The sequence below is a fragment of the Natrix helvetica genome, assembly GCF_964273705.1.
Source record: "Natrix helvetica genome assembly, chromosome: 3".
Taxonomy (NCBI): domain Eukaryota; kingdom Metazoa; phylum Chordata; class Lepidosauria; order Squamata; family Natricidae; genus Natrix; species Natrix helvetica.
The window spans coordinates 7,546,780-7,566,969 of record NC_138549.1 but is presented as its reverse complement, the minus strand read 5'-3'; positions in this window follow the sequence as shown (position 1 = coordinate 7,566,969).

The following is a 20,190-nucleotide window of genomic DNA, read 5'->3' as shown; positions in this document are numbered from 1 at the left end:
GCATAAAACTAGTAACTAGTTAGTTCCCACTGGTAATCCAACCAAGGAGAAAACATGTGAATTACTACATGTTCTTCACTATCTTCTTTCAGATCTTGTAGAGAGAGAAATTCAGCAGTAATAAAAGGGGGCTGTAACTATCTTATCATCAGTTTGGAGGGAAATTCTGCCAAGCACAGTCCTTTCAGAAAAGTCCTAACCTCTCTTATTGACAACTTTCTCTTCCAGAGAATGTTAACCCTCGATGAAATCTTGCCTTCCTTTTAAGAAAACTCAACCAGTGTTGATGCCAGGAATGGAAGGACATCCCAGTTTCATCCTCTTGCCATTTTACCAAAATGTTGTGAGAGGACTGGCAAGACATTAGAACTCATAATAAAGAAAATGAAGAGGTGTGTATGGATACATATCTTCATACAAGCCAAGATACTAATTTACAGATGATAAATGGAAGTCTGTAAAATTAAGGATGTCCTCAAGTTGAATTCCAATTCTAGTGACTGTAGCCATGTGGTTTTCATGGCAGGACTATGTATGTTCTTCTTCCTATAGAAGGGGTCAGCAACCTTAAACACCCAAAAGGCACAAAGGTCCTAACCGGAAGCCTCTTGTTCAATTCTGGAGCCAACCGGAAGTCCAGTTCCCCGAGCATAGAGTCTCCTCCTAGCGTGGTGTCTTTTCCTCTACCTGTCCTAACTGAAATCCCTATCAATTGTGGAGCCGACCAGCGACAGGGAGCTGCAGCAGAGGGATGAAGGAGCCACATGCGGCTCCAGAGCCACGGGTTACTGACCCCTGTCCTATAGGTTTTTTCAATTTTCTGATTTTGTGTAAAGCTTGGGATTTTCAAGGCATTCCTTCCTCCAGTCAATTAGGCTTGGAATTCCTTAGCTTTTGTGCTGCTACCTGAAGTTGACCTTTAAGTTATAATAATCTCCAAAACAACTAATTAAAATATATCTTATCCTGTTCAATCGTTAGATATCCAGCTCATTTTGCTCCTGCTGGTCATCCTCACTGCGACTGCTCTGCCTGCGAGAAGAAAGGGTTCAGAAGTCCTGACCTAGATTCTACAAAATCAGTGATTGCGAGCACTAATGTTGGAATGTTTTGAACAGTTGCTTTACCTTAATGAAGCTCTGATTGAAGTGCCCTTCAAAGCATTTTGATGAAATTCTCCTGCTCTACCCATCTGCTCTGTATTTATTTATTTATTTATTTATTTATTTTGGTACCTTTGTGTCGCTGTTGACTCTTGGAGACTGCTTGGACTGGTATCTGAAGTTTTATTGGGTAGGTTTTTCAGAAGTGGTTTGTCATTGCCTGCATTCCTAGGAATGACTGGCCCAAGGTCACCCAGCTAGCTTCATGCCTAGGATAGGACTAGGTAGGTGTGTGTGAATGTGTGTGTGTGTGTTTGTGTGTGTAGATAGATAGATAGATAGATAAATAGATAGATAGATAGATAGATAGATAGATAGATAGATAGATAGATAGATAGATAGATAGATAGGCAGGCAGGCAGGCAGGCAGGCAGGCAGGCAGGCAGGCAGGCAGGCAGGCAGAGACGGAGAGGCAGAGATGGAGAGACAGAGAGAGACAAAGGGAGACAGAGAGAGAGAGAAAGAGAGAGAAAAAGAGAGAAAAAGAGATGGAGAGTCAGAAAGATGGAGAGACAGGAAGAAACAGAGATGGAGATACACAGAGAGAGAGAGAGACAGAGAGAGCCACATAAACAGAGATAGAGATACAGAGAGAGAGATGGAGAGAGAGAGACACAAACAGAGATAGAGAGAGAGAGATGGAGAGAGAGAGAGAGAGACAGAGAGACAGAGAGACAGAGACAAAGCGAGACAGAGATGGAGAGACAGACAGAGAGACAGAGAAAGAGAAAGACAGAGAGAGAGAGAGAGAGACAGAGACAGATGGAGAGACAGAGACATATGGAGAAAGAGAGACACAGATGGAGAGAGAGGAGACAGAGATAGAGAGACAGAAACAGAGAGAGACAAAGAGAGAGAGAGAGAGAGAGAGAGACAGAGAGAGAGAGACAGAGACAGAGAGACAGAGACAGAGACAGAGTCTCAGTTTGGTCTAGTGGTTAAAGGACCAGGCTAGAAACTGGGAGGCTGTGAGTTCTATTCCTATCTTAGGCATGAAGTCAACAGGGTGACCTTGGATCAGTCATTCCTAGGAATGCAGGCAACAACAAACCAATTCTGAAAAACTTTGCCAATAAAACTTCAGATACTCTTCCAAGCAGTTTCCAGCGGTCAAATCCCTGTTCATTGAAGCAAGGTGATTCCTTGAGTTGGATTAGCCCTGTCATGACATGTTGTACTATATCTAGTCAAAGTGCCAAATTTATGGCCAAGAACACGGCTGCCTTCGCTTCTGCTACAATCCCCAAAGGAAGGCAAGGACTCTGACATCATGTTTTAGACACACACAGACTAGAATAATGAGAGTTAGCTGGCTATCTGACATAGCTCAAATCCATAACTTTCCATTTAGTATACTTATTCATGCACCATATCTGTAATTATGTGATATATTAAGAAAGGAGAAAAAATGTGCACTTTCTCAGACAGGTGAATGTTTGATATTGCTCCCTGATATTGCAGGAATTGATATTATTCCCTGATGGTTGCAGGAATTGGGTATAACTAGTCCAGAGAAAAGAAGGTTGAGAGGTGACATGATAGCAGTATTTTAGTATTTGAGGGGCTGCCACAAAGAAGAGGAGGTCAACTTATTTTCCAAAGAAACTAATCAAGGAGAGAAAAATTGTGGAATTAAGGGGAAATTCCTAACATGAGAACAACTCACCTACAGGAAGTTGTAGGTGCTTCATCACTGGAGGTTTTTAAGAAAAGACTGGACAACCACTTGTCTGAAATGGAAGGGCCTCTTACCTGAGCCACGGTTTGAACTAGAAGAACTCCAAGATCCCTATTCTAATCTATATGCAGTATATAAAAGCCAAGTACCACTCACTCATCAGAAAATCTCCAGACCATAGAGCCTGCAAACTTGAAATTTGGCACATATGTTCCTCTTGGCTTTTAGATGCTCACTAAGAAAGATTTTTTTTGAAATTAGCATTTTTTATACAGTAATTAATATGCTCTAATGCTAAGCAGTTCTACTCCCCCTTCCCACATGAAAAGAACTCTGTACCAACTGCCAGTTGCCTCACATTCTGTTACCTCAGTTCAAACTGACAGACTTCACTCAGGAGCGGTCTGGGGCTCCTTAGAGTACTAAACATCGGTACCTCACCAAAATGTCTACGCCTTCCACCTATGGAACTTCTTCTGGACTCAAGGTGGCAGGAGCAATATTCCCTTATGTGTTTCAATAATGACCATCACTGACCCAATGGATTGTGAACTGAATTTCTCCTGCATAGCCCGATCATATAGCTTCTTCATGAAGCACGGTTTCCAGTTAGCTGAAATATAATCAGTTTTTGTCCATATCTTTATTATGAAGAGCTATACTACAAAATCTGGAGATGTGCCAACTTTGAAGTCTAACTACTTCACTCCACTTAGTCATCTGAACTAAGTCCATTCACATGAAAGTGCAAATCAAACGAAGTTCTTTGTCATGACTAATGGAAAAACAGCAGGAGAAGTTCTGGGCTGACAGGGGACCTAATGGATATTTAAGTCTGTCAGCCGACTCTGTTTTCTCACCTTCTCCTAGCTCTGACTCAACTTCTCCTCTTTAGCAAATAATGGAGAATTAAGGGAAAGAAACACTCCAAGGGAGAAGAGCTATTATGGCTGGAAGCTCTTTTCAGCCAGACAAATATATTACAGCTCACAATTTATCATGGTGGACTTAAAGCACACTACATACATACTGTAATTTGTCAAATCTGCTAATGCATTTATCTTATGATTCATTTAAAGTACATGTAGGTAAATGCAGGCAACCATAGATACTGTATTTTTCGGAGTATAAGATGCACCTTTCCCCCCTAAAAGAAGGTGAAAATGTGGGTGCGTCTTATACACTGAATGTAGCCCCCCCCACCATCCCCCACCCTTTGGCCTCTGCCTCCCAGCAATTTACCTCCTTGCAGCAAATGGGGAAAATGGGGCTTGCGGAGGCTGCAATAGGCTCTAGCAATCCCTGCAGCCTGAAACAGCTGATGATCGGGAGGCATACTAAAACTGAAAGTGAGACTTGCTGTTTGCTCCACGAGGCAAATTGCTGGGAGGCAGAAGCAGATTTTTTTTTCTTGCGTTAATCAGTCTGTTTGCTGCAAGAAGGCAAGTCAATAACTATAAATGCCTATAGAATGTTAGGCTTATTTTTTTTAAAGACTGCTTTATTATTTTTCTAGATAGCTTAACAAAATGAAGAAGCTTTTTTAAAATAAATGCTTGATCTGAAGAGGCCCAGTGCTATTGTATCTTCTTTTAAATAGCAGAGAATAACTATAATTCCAGAAAGCACATCAATTTTAACAGCATCCGTACAAGTCTGAAGTGTAACACTACAAACAGTGTATATTGTCTGTACTGTTTGCTGTGGGCTGCTGGGGGTTCGCAGGGGTTCAGGAGAATGTCTAGCTAAGATTCAGTACAGTTCAGAGAACCCCCAAATACCAATCCTGGCTGGTCATGCCCACCCCACTCTGCCCCTCCCAGGAGTCCCCAGGTGGCCTGTTTTGGATGCAGTTAAGTGCAGGGCATGCACTGAGGCCTGAGGGTGGTGGGAAATGGGCCTTCTGGAAGTTTGGGAAGACTAGAAATGAGCCTGTTTCCAACCTCCAGAGGGCCTCCAGAGCCTGGGGATGCCGTTTTCGCCCTCCTGGAGTTTTAAAAAAAATATCTGAAGCCCAAGGAGGACAAAAACGCCTCCCCCCACCATGGTGCAAGAGGCCAACTAGGCCATACCCATCATAACCATTCTCACCCAGCAACTGGGCACAGAACCCCTTGCTAAATTTTTGAAGCCCACTCCTGCTTCAGACAATGCTGGCTCCATCAGCTAGGAAAAAGAGATGAGCACAACTCCCAAGAGTCAGACATGACTGGACAGAAGAAAAGTTTATGTTTAGCTTTAGTATAGTCCATGATAGACCTAAAGTTGAGGAAAAGGCAAAATTAGACAGACGAAAGGATCAGCCTCCTCCCTCAAGATATTAATCCTGAAATGAATCCTTTTCATTTTCCTTTGACCCAACTGATTCCACAATGTCCTCAAAATAGAAGTCTTCCAAATATAAAAATTGGCCAGCTTTAAAAAAAGAAAACTCTCTTGTGTGTTGACCCAAGACCTTATGTATGACTACCACAACCCTCACGAGAGATGTCACCAGATCTGAGGCTACAAATAAAGCCCAGGCATCTGTGGTAAACTGTTTCAAGGGAGAAGATCCAGATCTTTAAATGGGCAGACACATGTTCAGCTTGACAAGCCTCAAATTATGCATGCCGCACATAATGGCTCCATTATTCAAGCCAACCAACTCTGAATCATTCCAAATAGCATGGCAGCTGCGGAGAGCATGGCTGATCTATTTCATATTCTTCTGCCCTTTCGGGGGAAAAAATCTGAATCAGAGTCATATCTGCAGCTGAACTAGCATTTTACGTTCCTCTTTAGATGTTTACTCCGGTATTTTGTTGAGTCAGAAAGGACTTCCATACACAACTCAAAAGGCAACACTGCTCATTCAAAGGGAATAGTTTAAGTTATTCAGAATATTTCTTGGATCAATCTGTCTTTCTGTCTCTGTCTGTCTGTCTGTCTGTCTGTCTGTCTGTCTGTCTATCTATCTATCTATCTATCTATCTATCTATCTACATTTCTCTGTCTCTATCTGTCTGTCTGTCTGCCTGTCTATCTGGCTAAATTCTGTCAGTCTATGTCTATGTCATGTCTAATCTGTCTGTCTGTCTGTCTGTCTGTCTGTCTATCTACCTACCTACCTACCTACCTACCTACCTACCTCTATCTATCTATCTATCTATCTATCTATCTATCTATCTATCTATCTATCCATCCATCCATCCATCCATCCATCCATCCATCCATCTATCTATCTATCTATCTATCTATCACATATCTCTTGGTAAAAGTACTGAGTGCTGTCCCTTACTTCCTTCATTATGTTTGTCGTTCATTTCAAGTACCTTTCAGTGACTATCTGCAGACATGCTGCTTTTTTATTATGAGATGAGATCACCAAACTTCCTCTTTACATAGTTATGGGACCAGCGCACTAGATATCATCAGCATAGGCATAATGGAGCCCCTGAATTGTGAGACAAAAAAGGATTCCAGATCTTACAAGTCAGCTTTTCAAGACTGAAAGTTAGATGCCAGGAGTTACGGTCCACAGAATGATGGGGAATGAAATGGTGACAGCAAGGCACAGAGTTTTGAAAGGAAAAGAAAGCAGGATGCCAAATTGGCCTGGATAAACATCTCATAATTACGGAAATTGGAAAGATATGAACCAAAAGGTTGTACCACAGCGGTAGTTATTCTTTTTCTAGAATGCCAGTTTTTTTAAAAAAAATCTGAAACACAACCCAAGACTTAAGAAGTCCAGAAATGTGAAGAGGCAAACACATGCTGTTCCACAAACCAACCAAAGGAAAGCAAAAAATGATAGTATTCCATACAGGCGTGGGTGGGCTGATCCGGATTTTTCCAGGTTCGGGAAAACTCATAGCTAACGTTATGGCCAGTTTGGAGAACTTCCAAATCCCACCACTTGCTGTCCCCACCCACCAGACCCCGCTGCTGTCACCCCACCCCTCCCAGGAGTCTCCACGGAGCCTATTTTGGGTGTGAGGTAAGTGCAGGCCTCCTGCGGAGGCTTGGGGAGGGGAAAAAAACAAGCCTCCCGGAAGGCCTCCAAAACCTGGGGAATGTGAAAATTCCCCCTCCCCCAGGCCATGGTGCAGGAGGCCGATTAGATCATGCCCACCATGGCTACACCCACGCAGCAAACAAGAAGAGAAGCCATTGCTGAAATTTTTGAAGCCCACCTCTGATTCCATATCATTAAAAAATCTCCAAACATTTAGGCTTCGAAAAGGTAAGACAACTAAAAGATAGAATAATAGAGTTGGAAGGGACCTTGGAGGTTTTCTAGTCCAACCTCCTGTTCAAGCAGGAGACTCTATACCTTTTCAGATAAATGGTATAATACGATCTCTTTTTGAAAGCCTCCAGTAATGGAGCTGAAGACAATTAAGATGCATCCCTTAAGAACCTACCTGGAATCAGATCTTGTTCTCTATGACAGTCTCACGAAGAATGTCACTTCTGGTTATTAGGCAAGTAAACAAGCAGATGTTTTCATTCTTGTTTTACCTGGTGTTCTATCAAAGCTTCAAAAAACTACGTTGATTAGAATGAGAGGCACTTAAGTCCAACACAGATGGAAAGTACAAGATCACAGCAAGCTTTGTGTCATGTGAATTTTGTGAACATTCACTATAATAAGAACTATTCTCAAATACAGCTCATCTGTCTGGAATCCGCACTGTATATCGGACATTAATTCAATTGAGCAGGTCCTTAGATATTTCACGAAAAGAGTCCTCCGCTCCTCTGCTCACAATAGAATACCTTATGCCAACAGAGTTGAAAGTTTGGGCTTAGACAACATTGAACTACCCTGACTTCGGTCTGACCTAAGGGTAGTACTCAAAATTATCTGCTACAATCTCCTCCCTGTCAATGACTACTTCCGCTTCAATCGCAACTATACATGAGCTCACAATAGATACAAACTGAAGGTAAACCGTACCAAACTCGAATGCAGAAAATATGACTTGGTTAATGCCTGACTCCCCAAACTCCCCAAACTTTAAACTTAGACTATCTACTGTTGACCTCACTCCATTCCTAAAAGGTCTGTAAGGGGCATGCATAAGCGCACCAACATGCCTACCATCCCTGTCCTACTGTCCCCATTTATTCGTATTCATATCCTGTAGTCATGTTTATACTTACATCTCTTATCTTATACATGCTTGACAAAATGAATAAATAAAATAAAACAAATACAATGGAAGACAGAGTTTTTCATACTGAATATCCCTTAGCATAGAAGGCTTAAGATATCCTCCTTACGATAGGAGATCTGTTAACTGTGGTAGAAGTGGCTTAGCTTTCAAGAATTTGTTGAACTTATTCTTTAATAGCGACCTGATTCACGAATAGCTTATTTCCCCCCAAAAGTATGCAAGTCGATAGATTGTGTCTTCCCATCAGCTCTCTGGCAGCAACGGAAAGCATTATTATTGAATGTACTCTTCCGTCTGGTATTTATATGACTTCTTTATCTCTTAAGGAAAGATATATAAATTATGTGATCTAACCCAGATTTGGGTTGAAAAACAAGTTTTCATCTAAGAAAATGCACTAGATTTGGTCATCCATTATTCATGGCTTGAGAAGTTTCCTAAAGATATCCTAAGGCTATTCCCCACCCCCCTCTTCTGATGCTTCTATATTAGTCTTAACCTAGAATCTGCTGCAAATATTCACCATGCACTAGTGTATGTTCAGTATTATGTTGACATCTAGGCCTGTTCTACATTCTTGTCTATCTTTTTAGACCAGAGGTAGGCAACCTCTATGGGAGGGAGAGCAATATTCAACAAAACTGAGCCTTTCAGGTGCTGTAGATGATGATGGAAACATAACCTCTTTGAAAAGGTGATATAGGGTTTCCTGCCTAAGCATAGGGTTGGACTAGAAGACCTCCAAGGTCCCTTCCAACTCTGTTATTCTATTCTATTCTATTCTATTCTATTCTATTCTATTCTATTCTATTCTATTCTATTCTATCCTATCCTATCCTATCCCATCCCATCCCATCCCATCCCATCCCATCCCATCCCATCCCATCCCATCCCATCTCATTCTATCTCTACCTCTACCTCTATTTCTATCTCTACCTATGGAACAGAATAGAGTAGAGTAGAGTAGAGTAGAGTAGAGTAGAGTAGAGTAGAGTAGAGTAGAGTAGAGTAGAATAGAATAGAATAGAATAGAATAGAATAACAGAGCTGGAAAGGACCTTGGAGGTCTTCTAGTCCAACTCCCTGCTTAGGCAGGAAACCCTACACCACTTTAGACAAATAGTTATGCAACATCTTCTTAAAAACTTTCAGTGTTGGAGCATTCACAAATTCTGGAGGCAAGTTGTTTTACTGATTCACTGATCTAACCATCAGGAAATTTCTCCTTAGTTCTAGGTTGCTTCTCTCCTTGATTAGTTTCGCTTCTTGTCCTGCCTTCAGGTGCTTTGGAGGACAGCTTGACTCCTTCATGTTGAAACTAGATGGTTTAGTCTAGTTTACTTTAGTTTACTTTATTAATGAACTCAAAGGCCATATCAAAGTGCAGAGTTCCAAACACAAATTATTACTAAAATCTGATAAAAACAATTTCAAATGGAATTGGAATAAAATACAGACTTTGAAAGCAACATTTAATATCGCACAGTACAGGAACAAAATGGTTCAGCTGAGATATGGGACTGATTGGGGTTGACTGTAGGGGTGATACTGAAATATAATTTTATATTATTTTATCTATCTACATCTTAAATTATTGTATTTTATTCCAATTCCATTTTGCATTTTTTAATTGGATTTCAGTAAAAAAATGTGTTTGGAACTCTGCACTTTGATATGGCCTATCGGCTAATCAATAAAGTAAACTAAACTAAACTCAAGTTTAACCTAGACAGAAATCATTTTTTTTAAAAAAATATATCAACCTGATCTTTCCACCCACCCATCCATCCATCCATCCATCCATCCATCCATCCATCCATCCATCCATCCATCTATCTATCTATCTATCTATCTATCTATCTATCTATCTATCATCTATCTATCATTATCTACCTACCTACCTACCTACCTACCTACCTACCTACCATTATCTATCATCTACTTATCTACCTACATCTATCTATCTATCTATCTATCTATCTATCTATCTATCTATCTATCTATCATCTATCTATCATTATCTACCTACCTACCTACCATTATCTATCATCTACTTATCTACCTACATCTATCTATCTATCTGTCTGTCTGTCTGTCTGTCTGTCTATCTATCTATCTATCTATCTATCTATCTATCTATCTATCTATCTATTAGATGTCTGTCTGTCTATCTATCTATCTGTCTGTCTGTCTGTCTGTCTGTCTGTCTATCTATCATCTATCTATCTATCTATCTATCTATCTATCTATCTATCTAACTATCTATCCATCTATCTATTAGATATCTATCTATCTATCTATCTATCTATCTATCTATCTATCTATCTATCTATCATCTATCTATCATCTATCTATCATTATCTATCTATCTATCTATCTCTATCTATCATCCATCCATCCATCCATCCATCCATCCATCCATCCATCCATCCATCCATCCATCCATCTATCTATCTATCTATCTATCTATCTATCTATCTATCTATCTATCTAGCCCTAGTTTCTTTATACAATCCTAAAGAGAGAAGTAAAACTTCCATGTAAGTACGCTTAGCTGAAAAGTTCATTTTAATAATTTGCCTCCCCAGAATCAGGGCTTTTGCGTTGTAGAATATCGTTGCTTTATCTGTTTGCCTGGCATGTCGCCTCAGACGTCAAGTAAATGTAATGAAATGCAAATGGTTTGGAATGATTTTTGTCAACTAAAATACTCATTTCACTCAGTTTCAAACTTAGGTCATGATGACACATAGTTAGAAAGTTGGAAGGTGTTATTTGAATGACAACCATTATTCGTCTGCTTCCCATTTGGTACCATTTATTTCCCATCCTAAGCTTATGATTTAAAATTTGTATTGAAAAGGGGAGCATTAAGAAAAAAATATTTCAGTTCCCTGAACACGTAACTAAACACAAGGATCTTTTATAAAAAAAAACCTGATTGCTATTATGTTGATTTGAAGATGGCAGATGCTTAGATCTTTCAATTTGTGTGGCTCTTGCTTTTGGAAGTAGTTTATCAAGACGTTCTTCTGGAATAGTTTTGTTGACTTTTCAGTCTAGTCTACAAGTTTATGAGTTTCTAAAGTTCCAAGGAAAGAAGTTCTTTTTTTCTGAACATAGCTAAGGACTACCTTGTGCTACGGTCCATATAAAGAAAAAGATAAAGGAATCCTTGCACATTTTACTCCACTAGTTGTTGCTGACCCTAAGGGGTGCTGCTCATCTCTATTTCAAGGCCATTGAGCAAGCACTGTCTGAAGACATTTCCATGATCACGTGGCCATCATGATGCCATGGAGCATTGGTACCTTCCCATCGAAGTGGTACCTATTTATCTACTTTCATTTGTAAGCTTTTGAGCTGTTAGGTTGGCAGGAGCCAGGGTGAGGACAGGAGCTCACCCAATTGTGGCACTCGGATCTCAAACCTGGACTGCTGGTTTTGCAGCTGACAAGTCCAGTGTCTTAACCAGTGGTGGGATTCAAATTTTTTTACTACTGGTTCTGTGGGAGTGGCTTGGTAGCTGTGGCGTGGCTTGGTGGGCATGGCAAGGGACGGATACTGTAAAATCCCCATTTCCTCCTGATTAACTGGGCCTCAGGAAGCAGAGAATAGATGGGGGTAGGGCCAGTCAGAGCTGGTATTTACTAGTTCTCCAAACTACTCAAAATTTCCACTACCAGTTCTCCAGAACTGGTCAGAACCTTCTGAACCACCTCTGGTCTTAAGCACTGAGCCACCACACTGCCCATATGGTCCATATAGTGGATACACTAATCATTTCCTAAGTTCTGTTAGCTGTATATTATCTGCATGGAGGAGCAATACTTGTAATTCTTTATTCTCCAGCTTTGAAACTAGTCCAAGTTTGAAGTGGGTTTTTTTTCTTGTTTATATTAAATCTTATTACAGAAGAAAGGAAGGGAGGGAGCAGAAGAATGGATGGATGGATGGGGGAGGGAGGGAGGGAGGAAGGAAGGAGAAATAGATAGGAAGGAGCAATAAGAGGAAATCCAAGAAGGAAGGAAGGAAGGAAGGAAGGAAGGAAGGAAGGAAGGAAGGAAGGAAGGAAGGAAGGAAGGAAGGAACTCGACAGCGGAATGAAGACCCTTGCCACTGACAGAGTTGAAGGAGAATGGAAATATTTATGTCACCACTTCTGGCGATGAGGTGAGAATGATCTATATAAGACAGGGAGGTTGATATTATCTAAATGTAGACTATAAATGTGCCTATAACTATCTTATGAATGATATTACAGGTAGGAATTACAATATTTGGTATTCAAAATTACATTTCTCCACAAAGTAAGGTAGCTATATCCTTATTTTTATAAGAATAACAGCAAAGTTACACAGGATATCAGAGTTCATCCTAATATTTTAAATTATACATATATATGTATAATCTTTTCTTATGTAAAAAAAATTCAGGTAAAGGAACAATGGAACTCTCTTAACCCAACCTCCATTCTTGTTCCCAAGAGAGATCTAGCAACTGTATTGTGCTATATCCTGAATCCAAGCTTTCAACATGATATGTACTTTACCAATTAGATAGCAGTTTTATTCTAGTGGAGCAGGGGAAGAATATTATGTTAAAGAAATACATATCTGCATTGCAGCAAAGCTAAGCCTGTCATGAGGTTTAAGACATTAAATTACTTGGTAAGCCTCCCTTAAAATACTTTCCGTATAAGAAAAATCGTATCTTTCCTTTCCTAGGGAGAATTAACAGATTCCACAACTGTGCAATTGACAATGGAAGTCCTTGGATTCAGTCAGGGGTGGGATTCTAACAGTTTGGACCGGTCTGGTAGCTGCAACAATCAGCTGAGAGTGAACCGGTTCACTCCCACAATCAAATGGGCCCACCCACCTGCCCTTCTGTTATACTGACCTATATCATCGCAGCTGAATCGTGTGGCAGAGAGGATCGCTATGCCTCAGCTGTTTTCCTCCCCAGCAGGAATGCAAAAATCAAGTTTTCTCTAAACTGTGCATGCACGCAGCATGCATCAGGCATGTCCGTGAGCAACGTGCGCGATCACTGAACTGGTTGTTAAACTGATAGGATCACACCCCTGGATTCAGTGAATCGTGAAGGCCCATCTCTAGATGTGAAACAATGGTGAAGAACATATTGATACACAAACTATTTTCCCTTAACATCCTAACACACAACAGATGCTGCTGCTAAGTAGAATCACTTTTAATTGAATGCAAGGTTGCTGTCTTCCTCTGATTGTTGTCACACAGTCAGAAGTACCCACACCGTCTTGCATGAGGCTGTTATCAAAACCATAAATGTCTGGAAACTAGACTAAAAAAAAATAGCTTTCAGCCCAGTGGTGGCTTCCGAATCCCGTCGCAACTGGTGCGCTGCGACGGGGCCGGGTGTCCACCAGGGGCATGCGTGCTGCACATGCATGTGCACCCACCACCCTGCGACACTCCAGCTGCTCAGCGGAGCATTACACAGGTGCCCTATGCTGCATGCACATGCACAAATGGCCCAGATGGCTTAAATACAGGTAAGGAAGGAGGGTGGGCCCTCCAAAGCACCATTCCAGTACGGTGGCTGCTGTGCCCAGCAGCCACTGGTATGCCCGTACCAGGGCATACCGGCTGTAACCCATCACTGTTTCAGCCCTGTCTATAAATTACTTTGGATAAAAGATGCATGAAACGTAAACATGGATCATACATCAAATCTTACTACATAGATACTCAGTAATTGATGGAACTTTGTTGTCACGGCTTCTTAGCTTTTCTGTGATAAATTACTTCCTGAAATTTTGTGTACACTTTCTCTTTGGGTTCAGACATCCGATGAAACACTGAGGACTTCCGCCAAATTCTTTCCTTCCTGTAGTTCTCACTTTTTTTTTTCTGAATTATGCCAAACAAACAGAACTGTGTCTCAAAAGATGATATTTTTTTTTTCATTCCAGTGATATATACAGTTCAAGAAAAAATATTCTAAGAGCTGTTTAAGAAATCTCCCCTTTCTTAGGTAATGCCTGGAGATATTTGGAAGCTGTACTTTCTATTTTTTTTTTTATTGTTCAAATTTTTATTAGTTTTAAAAATTTTACATGGAAAAGGGGTTATAGGGTTATAAAACATTTTGACAGCTACATCGTGCGGGAGGGAGAAGCCCCCCCAGGTCTTGCAACTTTTGCAAATGAATATAGAAAAATATCAACATTTACATAAGTATTAGCAGTTTTAAGTTTAACACAAAATCATCAATATGTTTCAACCATTTGTTTTGTATCACTTCCATGAAAGTACATTGTAGCAACAATTGCAATAGTGTTCCAAATCACTTTTGTGATCTGAATCTTCTAGCTGTTGTATCCTCCCTCCCGTCCACCGGCTGAGCCTCAGCCCCACCCTCCTTTGTTTCTTGTGTAACATCCCCCATTTCACCTAAGAGAGCACTGTGTTTTTTAGTGAAAACCTCTGCTTCCACTACTGTGTTGATTCTAATTCTGCTGCCCTCCCAAAAAATCAACATGCCTTCTGGAAACAACCACCTGAACCAAACCCCATTATTATATAATTTTTTTTGCTAAGAAGGAAAATTTCCTTCTATTATCTCTTACTTTCTTTGGGATCTGTTTAAGAATGGTTATTTCTTTATCTTTATATTTTAATGGTCCTCCCCTTTTATCTCCTAGAACCTCATCTTTTGTAGTTTTTCTAAGAAATTTAACATGAACTTCCCTTGGAACATTGTGTGTTCTTGCATAGGCTGAATTAACCCTATAGATCAGATCAATGTCCCACCAAAGCTATTGTTTATCTCTATTAATATATTCTGCTAGTATTGTGGTCATAATCTCCTTAAGATCTTCATTCTCAACTTCTGGCAAGTTTTGGAACCTGAGAAAAAAAGACATCCTTTCAAATTCCATTTTTAACATCTGATTTCCAAATTCTGCATTCCCCCTTTGGATTGTCTTCATCTCGTCTCTCATCCCAACCACCCCCTCCTCCAGCACACCTATCCTCTGTTCATTCCGTGTGGTTTGTTGATTCGTCTCTCTGAACTGTTCATTTAAGTCCTGCAGTTGTTTTTTAATTTTGTCCTGTCCCTTTAAGATGATTTGAAGCATCTGTTGAGTAGACAAGTCCTTTGCACTCTCTTCAGAGGCTTTAGGTTTTAGAAAAAATCCCAGTTGTGACTGGTGAGCGGGGCTGGATGTGGAAGATGTTGGGGCCGATGAGGCCTTACCAGGCGGTAATTTTTTGGGGCCCATCATGGGGCTCAGAGATAGTTGTTATTCTGTACAAAGAGATGACATCTGTGGGAGAGCACAGCCGGTAGGGATCACCAAACAAACAAGTATAAAGGAGAAAAAGTCCTCTAGTAGAGAACTAGAGCAAATAGGTGGGTCAAAATATTCCAAATCCAGGGGAATAACGTACTTGAAGAGGCTCCTGGAAGTCTCTGGGGTGGAAATTAGTTGAAAGCCATAAAGTTTTCCAAGGGAGGAGTCTCATTCATAAAGACAAAGAAGAAGGAGGAAGTTGCCATATTGGCTCAGCCAGTACAGGTGGTCAGGAAAAAACAAAGTCAAAGTCCCCATAGATAGTTTAGAGAAGAATCAGTTCAGCCATCCTTTCTCTCACAATTGTAGCCAAGAAAAAAAAATCCCCCATTATTTAAGGGAAGTGAAAGTAGTTTTCAAACTTTCTCTCTCCCCCATAAAAGGGAGAGCTTTTTCAAGGGGGGGGGGTGGAATTTCCCCCCCTCCAATCTAAGCTCCTCCAGAAGTTGAAAAAAAGTCCCAAAAGGAAAACTGCAAAAAAGTCAAAAGTGTAAAAATAGTAAAAGACTTGGGGAGACCCCTCGGCTCACCGCTCTTCAGCTGTTTCATTCCAATTAATTATTTCCTTCCAGGCTGCATTCGGAGAAGCGCACGGTGGTGTTCTGTGCGCTCCCTACGCTCCCCGGCTCCTGGGGCAAGGCTGGAGACACCCCCCCGCGGCCACCACTGTTCCAGGGGGTCCCAGCGAGCCGCCTCTATGGCAGGGCGCCCCTCCAAGGCACCCTGTGCTCCCCCTAGACTTCAGGGGAGCCCACCGGAGCAGCGAAAAGGCGGATGCACGCGTCCGTCTCCTTCGGCTGCCGGAAGTTGTCTCTGAAGCTGTACTTTCTAAATGGAAAGCAGAAGGTTGAATTATATATACATTTTAGTCAACCAGTAGAAGAGAATATTTCTAACTCTGAATATTTCTGACTCTGTGGAGATTCGCATGCTGCCTAATTTCCTTTAAAGTTTAGTTTGTTAGAACTGCAATGAGACCCAAATAAAATGCAGTTTAACCTTCAGGGATTAGCTATGTTTTTCCAATAAGTAGTATGTATGTATGTATGTATGTATGTATGTATGTATGTATGTATTTGTATATATACAGGTGAAACTCGAAAAATTAAAATATCGTGCAAAAGTTCATTTATTTCAGTAATGCAACTTAAAAGGTGAAACTAATATGTGAGATAGACTCATTACATGCAAAGCAAGATAGTTCAAACCATGATTTGTCATAATTGTGATGATTATGGCTTACAGCTCATGAAAACCCCAAATCCACAATCTCAGAAAATTAGAATAGTGTGAAAAGGTGCCATATTCTCGACTCAAAGTGTCCCACTCAAATCAGCTAATTAAGCCATAACACCTGCAAAGGGTTCCTGAGTCTTTAAGTGGTCTCTCAGTCTGGTTCAGTAGGAATCACAATCATGGGAAAGACTGCTGACCTGACAGTTGTGCAGAAAACCATCATTGACACCCTTCATAAGGAGGGAAAGCCTTAAAAGGTAATTGCAAAAGAAGTTGGATGTTCCCAAAGTGCTGTATCAAAGCACATTAATAGAAAGTTATGTGGAAGGGAAAAGTGTGGAAGAAAAAGGTGCACAAGCAGCAGGGATGACCACAGCCTGGAGAGGATTGCCAGGAAAAGGCCATTCTAAAGTGTTGGGGACTTTCACAAGGAGTGGACTGAGGCTGGAGTCAGTGCATCAAGAGCCACCACACACAGACGGATCCTGGACATGGGCTTCAAATGTCGTATTCCTCTTGTCAAGCCGCTCCTGAACAACAAATAACATCAGAAGCATCTTACCTGCTCAGTGGTCCAAAGTTCTCTTTTCTGATGAGAGCAACTTTTGCATCTCATTTGGAAACCAAGGACCCAAAGTATGGAGGAAGAATGGAGAGGCACACACTGCAAGATGCTTGAAGTCTAGTGTGAAGTTTCCACAGTCTGTGGAATTTGGGGAGCCATGCCATCTGCTGATGTTGGTCCACTGTGCTTTATTAAGTCCAGGGTCAACACAGCTGTCTACCAGGAGATTTTGGAGCACTTCATGCTTCCTTCCGCAGACGAGCTTTATGGGGATGCTGACTTCATTTTCCAGCAGGACTTGGCACCTGCCCACACTGCCAAAAGCACCAAAACCTAGTTCAATGACCGTGGGATTACTGTGCTTGATTGGCTAGCAAACTCGCCTGACCTAAACCCCATAGAGAATCTATGGGGCATTGCCAAGAGAGAGACATGAGACTGAACAATGCAGAAGAGCTGAAGGCTGCTATTGAAGCATCCTGGTCTTCCTTAACATCTCAGCAGTGTTACAGGCTGATAGCTTCCATGTCATGCCGCATTGAGGCAGTAATTGCTGCAAAAGGGGCCCAAACCAAGTACTGAGTACATATGCATGCTTATACTTTTCAGAGGTCCGATATTGTTCTATGTACAATCCTTATTTTATTGATTGCATGTGATATTCTAATTTTCTGAGATTGTGGATTTGGGATTTTCATGAGCTATAAGCCATAATCATCCCAATTATGACAAATCATGTCTTGAACTATCTTGCTTTGCATGTAATGAGTCTATCTCATATATTAGTTTCACCTTTTAAGTTGCATTACTGAAATAAATGAATTTTTGCACAATATTCTAATTTTTCAAGTTTCAAATTCCCTTACTGGGATTTGACCCTGGGCTTTTTTTACATTTTAAGCAGTTATATTAACCTCTAAGCCACAAGCTCTCCTGCCTTATCAGTTGAGCCAAAGAAATGATTAAGTGTTATGTCAAAGACCTGGTATGCCCAAACATGGGAGTGATATTTATCAGCAAAAATGCAACACAAAAATGGTTTTCTGCCTGGAAGGCTCCTAGGGTGGAGCTGAAGGCAAAAGGAAAGCAGTATGCTTCCTCCCATATGTTCCAGCATAACTCTGGAATGCCTTGAGCAATTTCAATCAAACTTGGTACCAAGCTTAATTATAGAAAATGTTTGGGGGGAGGGGGTAACATATTCCTAAAACTCCTCGGGGTGTGTGTTCTGTTAAGATACAGCCTGTTGTGCCTTAAAATGGATTCCACTGTACTACCATAAAATGGCTTCTACTGTGCAGTGCAGTGGAGTTGCCATGGTAATGACTTTACAGTACTCCACAAGAGGGCTCCCTCTGGTAAGAGGGAAAATCAAACATTAGAAATTACGTTTGGTCTGGACATTTCCCCCTTATAAATAAATACCTGGGCAACAACGGGTTATCGGCTGGTAGGAAAATATTTCTCAATGAGTCAGAAGAAGAATCTTCAACAAGTTTAAAGATTCAGATGAGTACAGAGTGTTTCTGAACTCTGTTTTCTCTCTCAAGAGAAGGATGGAAGTGAATGTTTGAATAAGCAAAATATATGTGGCTTTTGAAGAGACAGTTTAAAAGGTCTCTCTGGTTTATTCTCTCACACTTAAGAGAATTTAGACCGAGAAATCATGCGACTGATTGTCAAAAAAGCAGGCTTAATTTTTTTTTTGGGGGGGGGAATATTAGTTAGTCAAGTTGATGCACCATCTCAGGTAGATAGTATATCAGAATTGCTAAGAGACTGACCTCTGCATCTATTCATCCCTGGTCCAAGGTCTTAAATTTGTGAGGAACTTATTAATAATTGGAGTTTAGTCAGACTACTATGGACAGTCACAATAAAATCCATACTCTTTGTCAAGGCTCGCCAATGGCTACAATCAAAACAGCTGGAAGATAAATCCTGCAGAACGTTGAAACGGGGCAAAAGGTTAAGATACTCTTGAGCTTTTCCATGGCTACATAATAGTAATTCTTTAGATGTGAATATAAAATTAAATGGAACTTGCAAGTTTTCCTTCAAGTTAAACCTCTGAAGAAGGGTGAGTAGAAAAGACATGAATAGTGCTTTGAGCATTCTTACGAAGTTTGTTCTGAGACATCTCTGCTGGTTGATAGTTTTCTGGGCGTCTTCTCAAAAGCTGACTTCAGTTTTACAGGAATATTTCTCCTCCATTTCATATGGCACCAGAAGTGGGTTGCTCCCGGTTCAGACTGGTTTGGGAGAACCGGTAGTGGTAATTGAGCGTGGGTTACCGAACCGGTAGTGATGGCTGGTTGGCCATGCCCCTGAACCAGCTCGTTTCAATGCTCGCCCTGCCTGCCTTCGTCATGTGCGTCCACACAACTGCCTCCTAGTGCTTATACATAGGTCAGCAATATGGGCTGCTCAGGGGAGACCCGATGCTTTGCAACCACCGCCTCCTAAGTGGGATCAAGCCTCCCCGCCTCTTCGATGTTTGGAGGCAGGAGGCGGCAGTTTCGTTTGCTGCCTACGAGCTCCAGGAGTAGGGGTGAGCAGCCAAGTGAGCATGTCAGGATCTGCCGGCTGCCTCTAATCTGCAGTTTACTCATGAGCAAGTTTACTCATGAGCAGAGTGCTCGGCACCCGGCAGATTGCTGGCTTGCTCACTCGGCTGCCTCTAATCTGCAGTTTATTTGTGAGCGTTTACTCATGAGCAGGGTGCTCTGCAGCTGGAAGATTGCTGGTTTGCTCACTCAGCTGCTGTCCCCACTTGGAGCTCACAGGGAGCTAACAGAACCACACACTCTTCAGACCCTCCCGCTCTCCTGCGTTCAGCTCAGCACGGCTCGGTTTGCTGCTTTCTTTGGCCTTTTTAAAAAAGTTTTACAGCATATTTTATTTCCCATCTCCAATCTGAAACATAAATTTGCCAAGCCACGCCCACACAATAAGCCACACTCACCGAAATGGTAGTTAAAAAAATCTGAAACCCACCCCTGCATGGCACCGATTAAACCAGTAGAATGATTGGAACACCT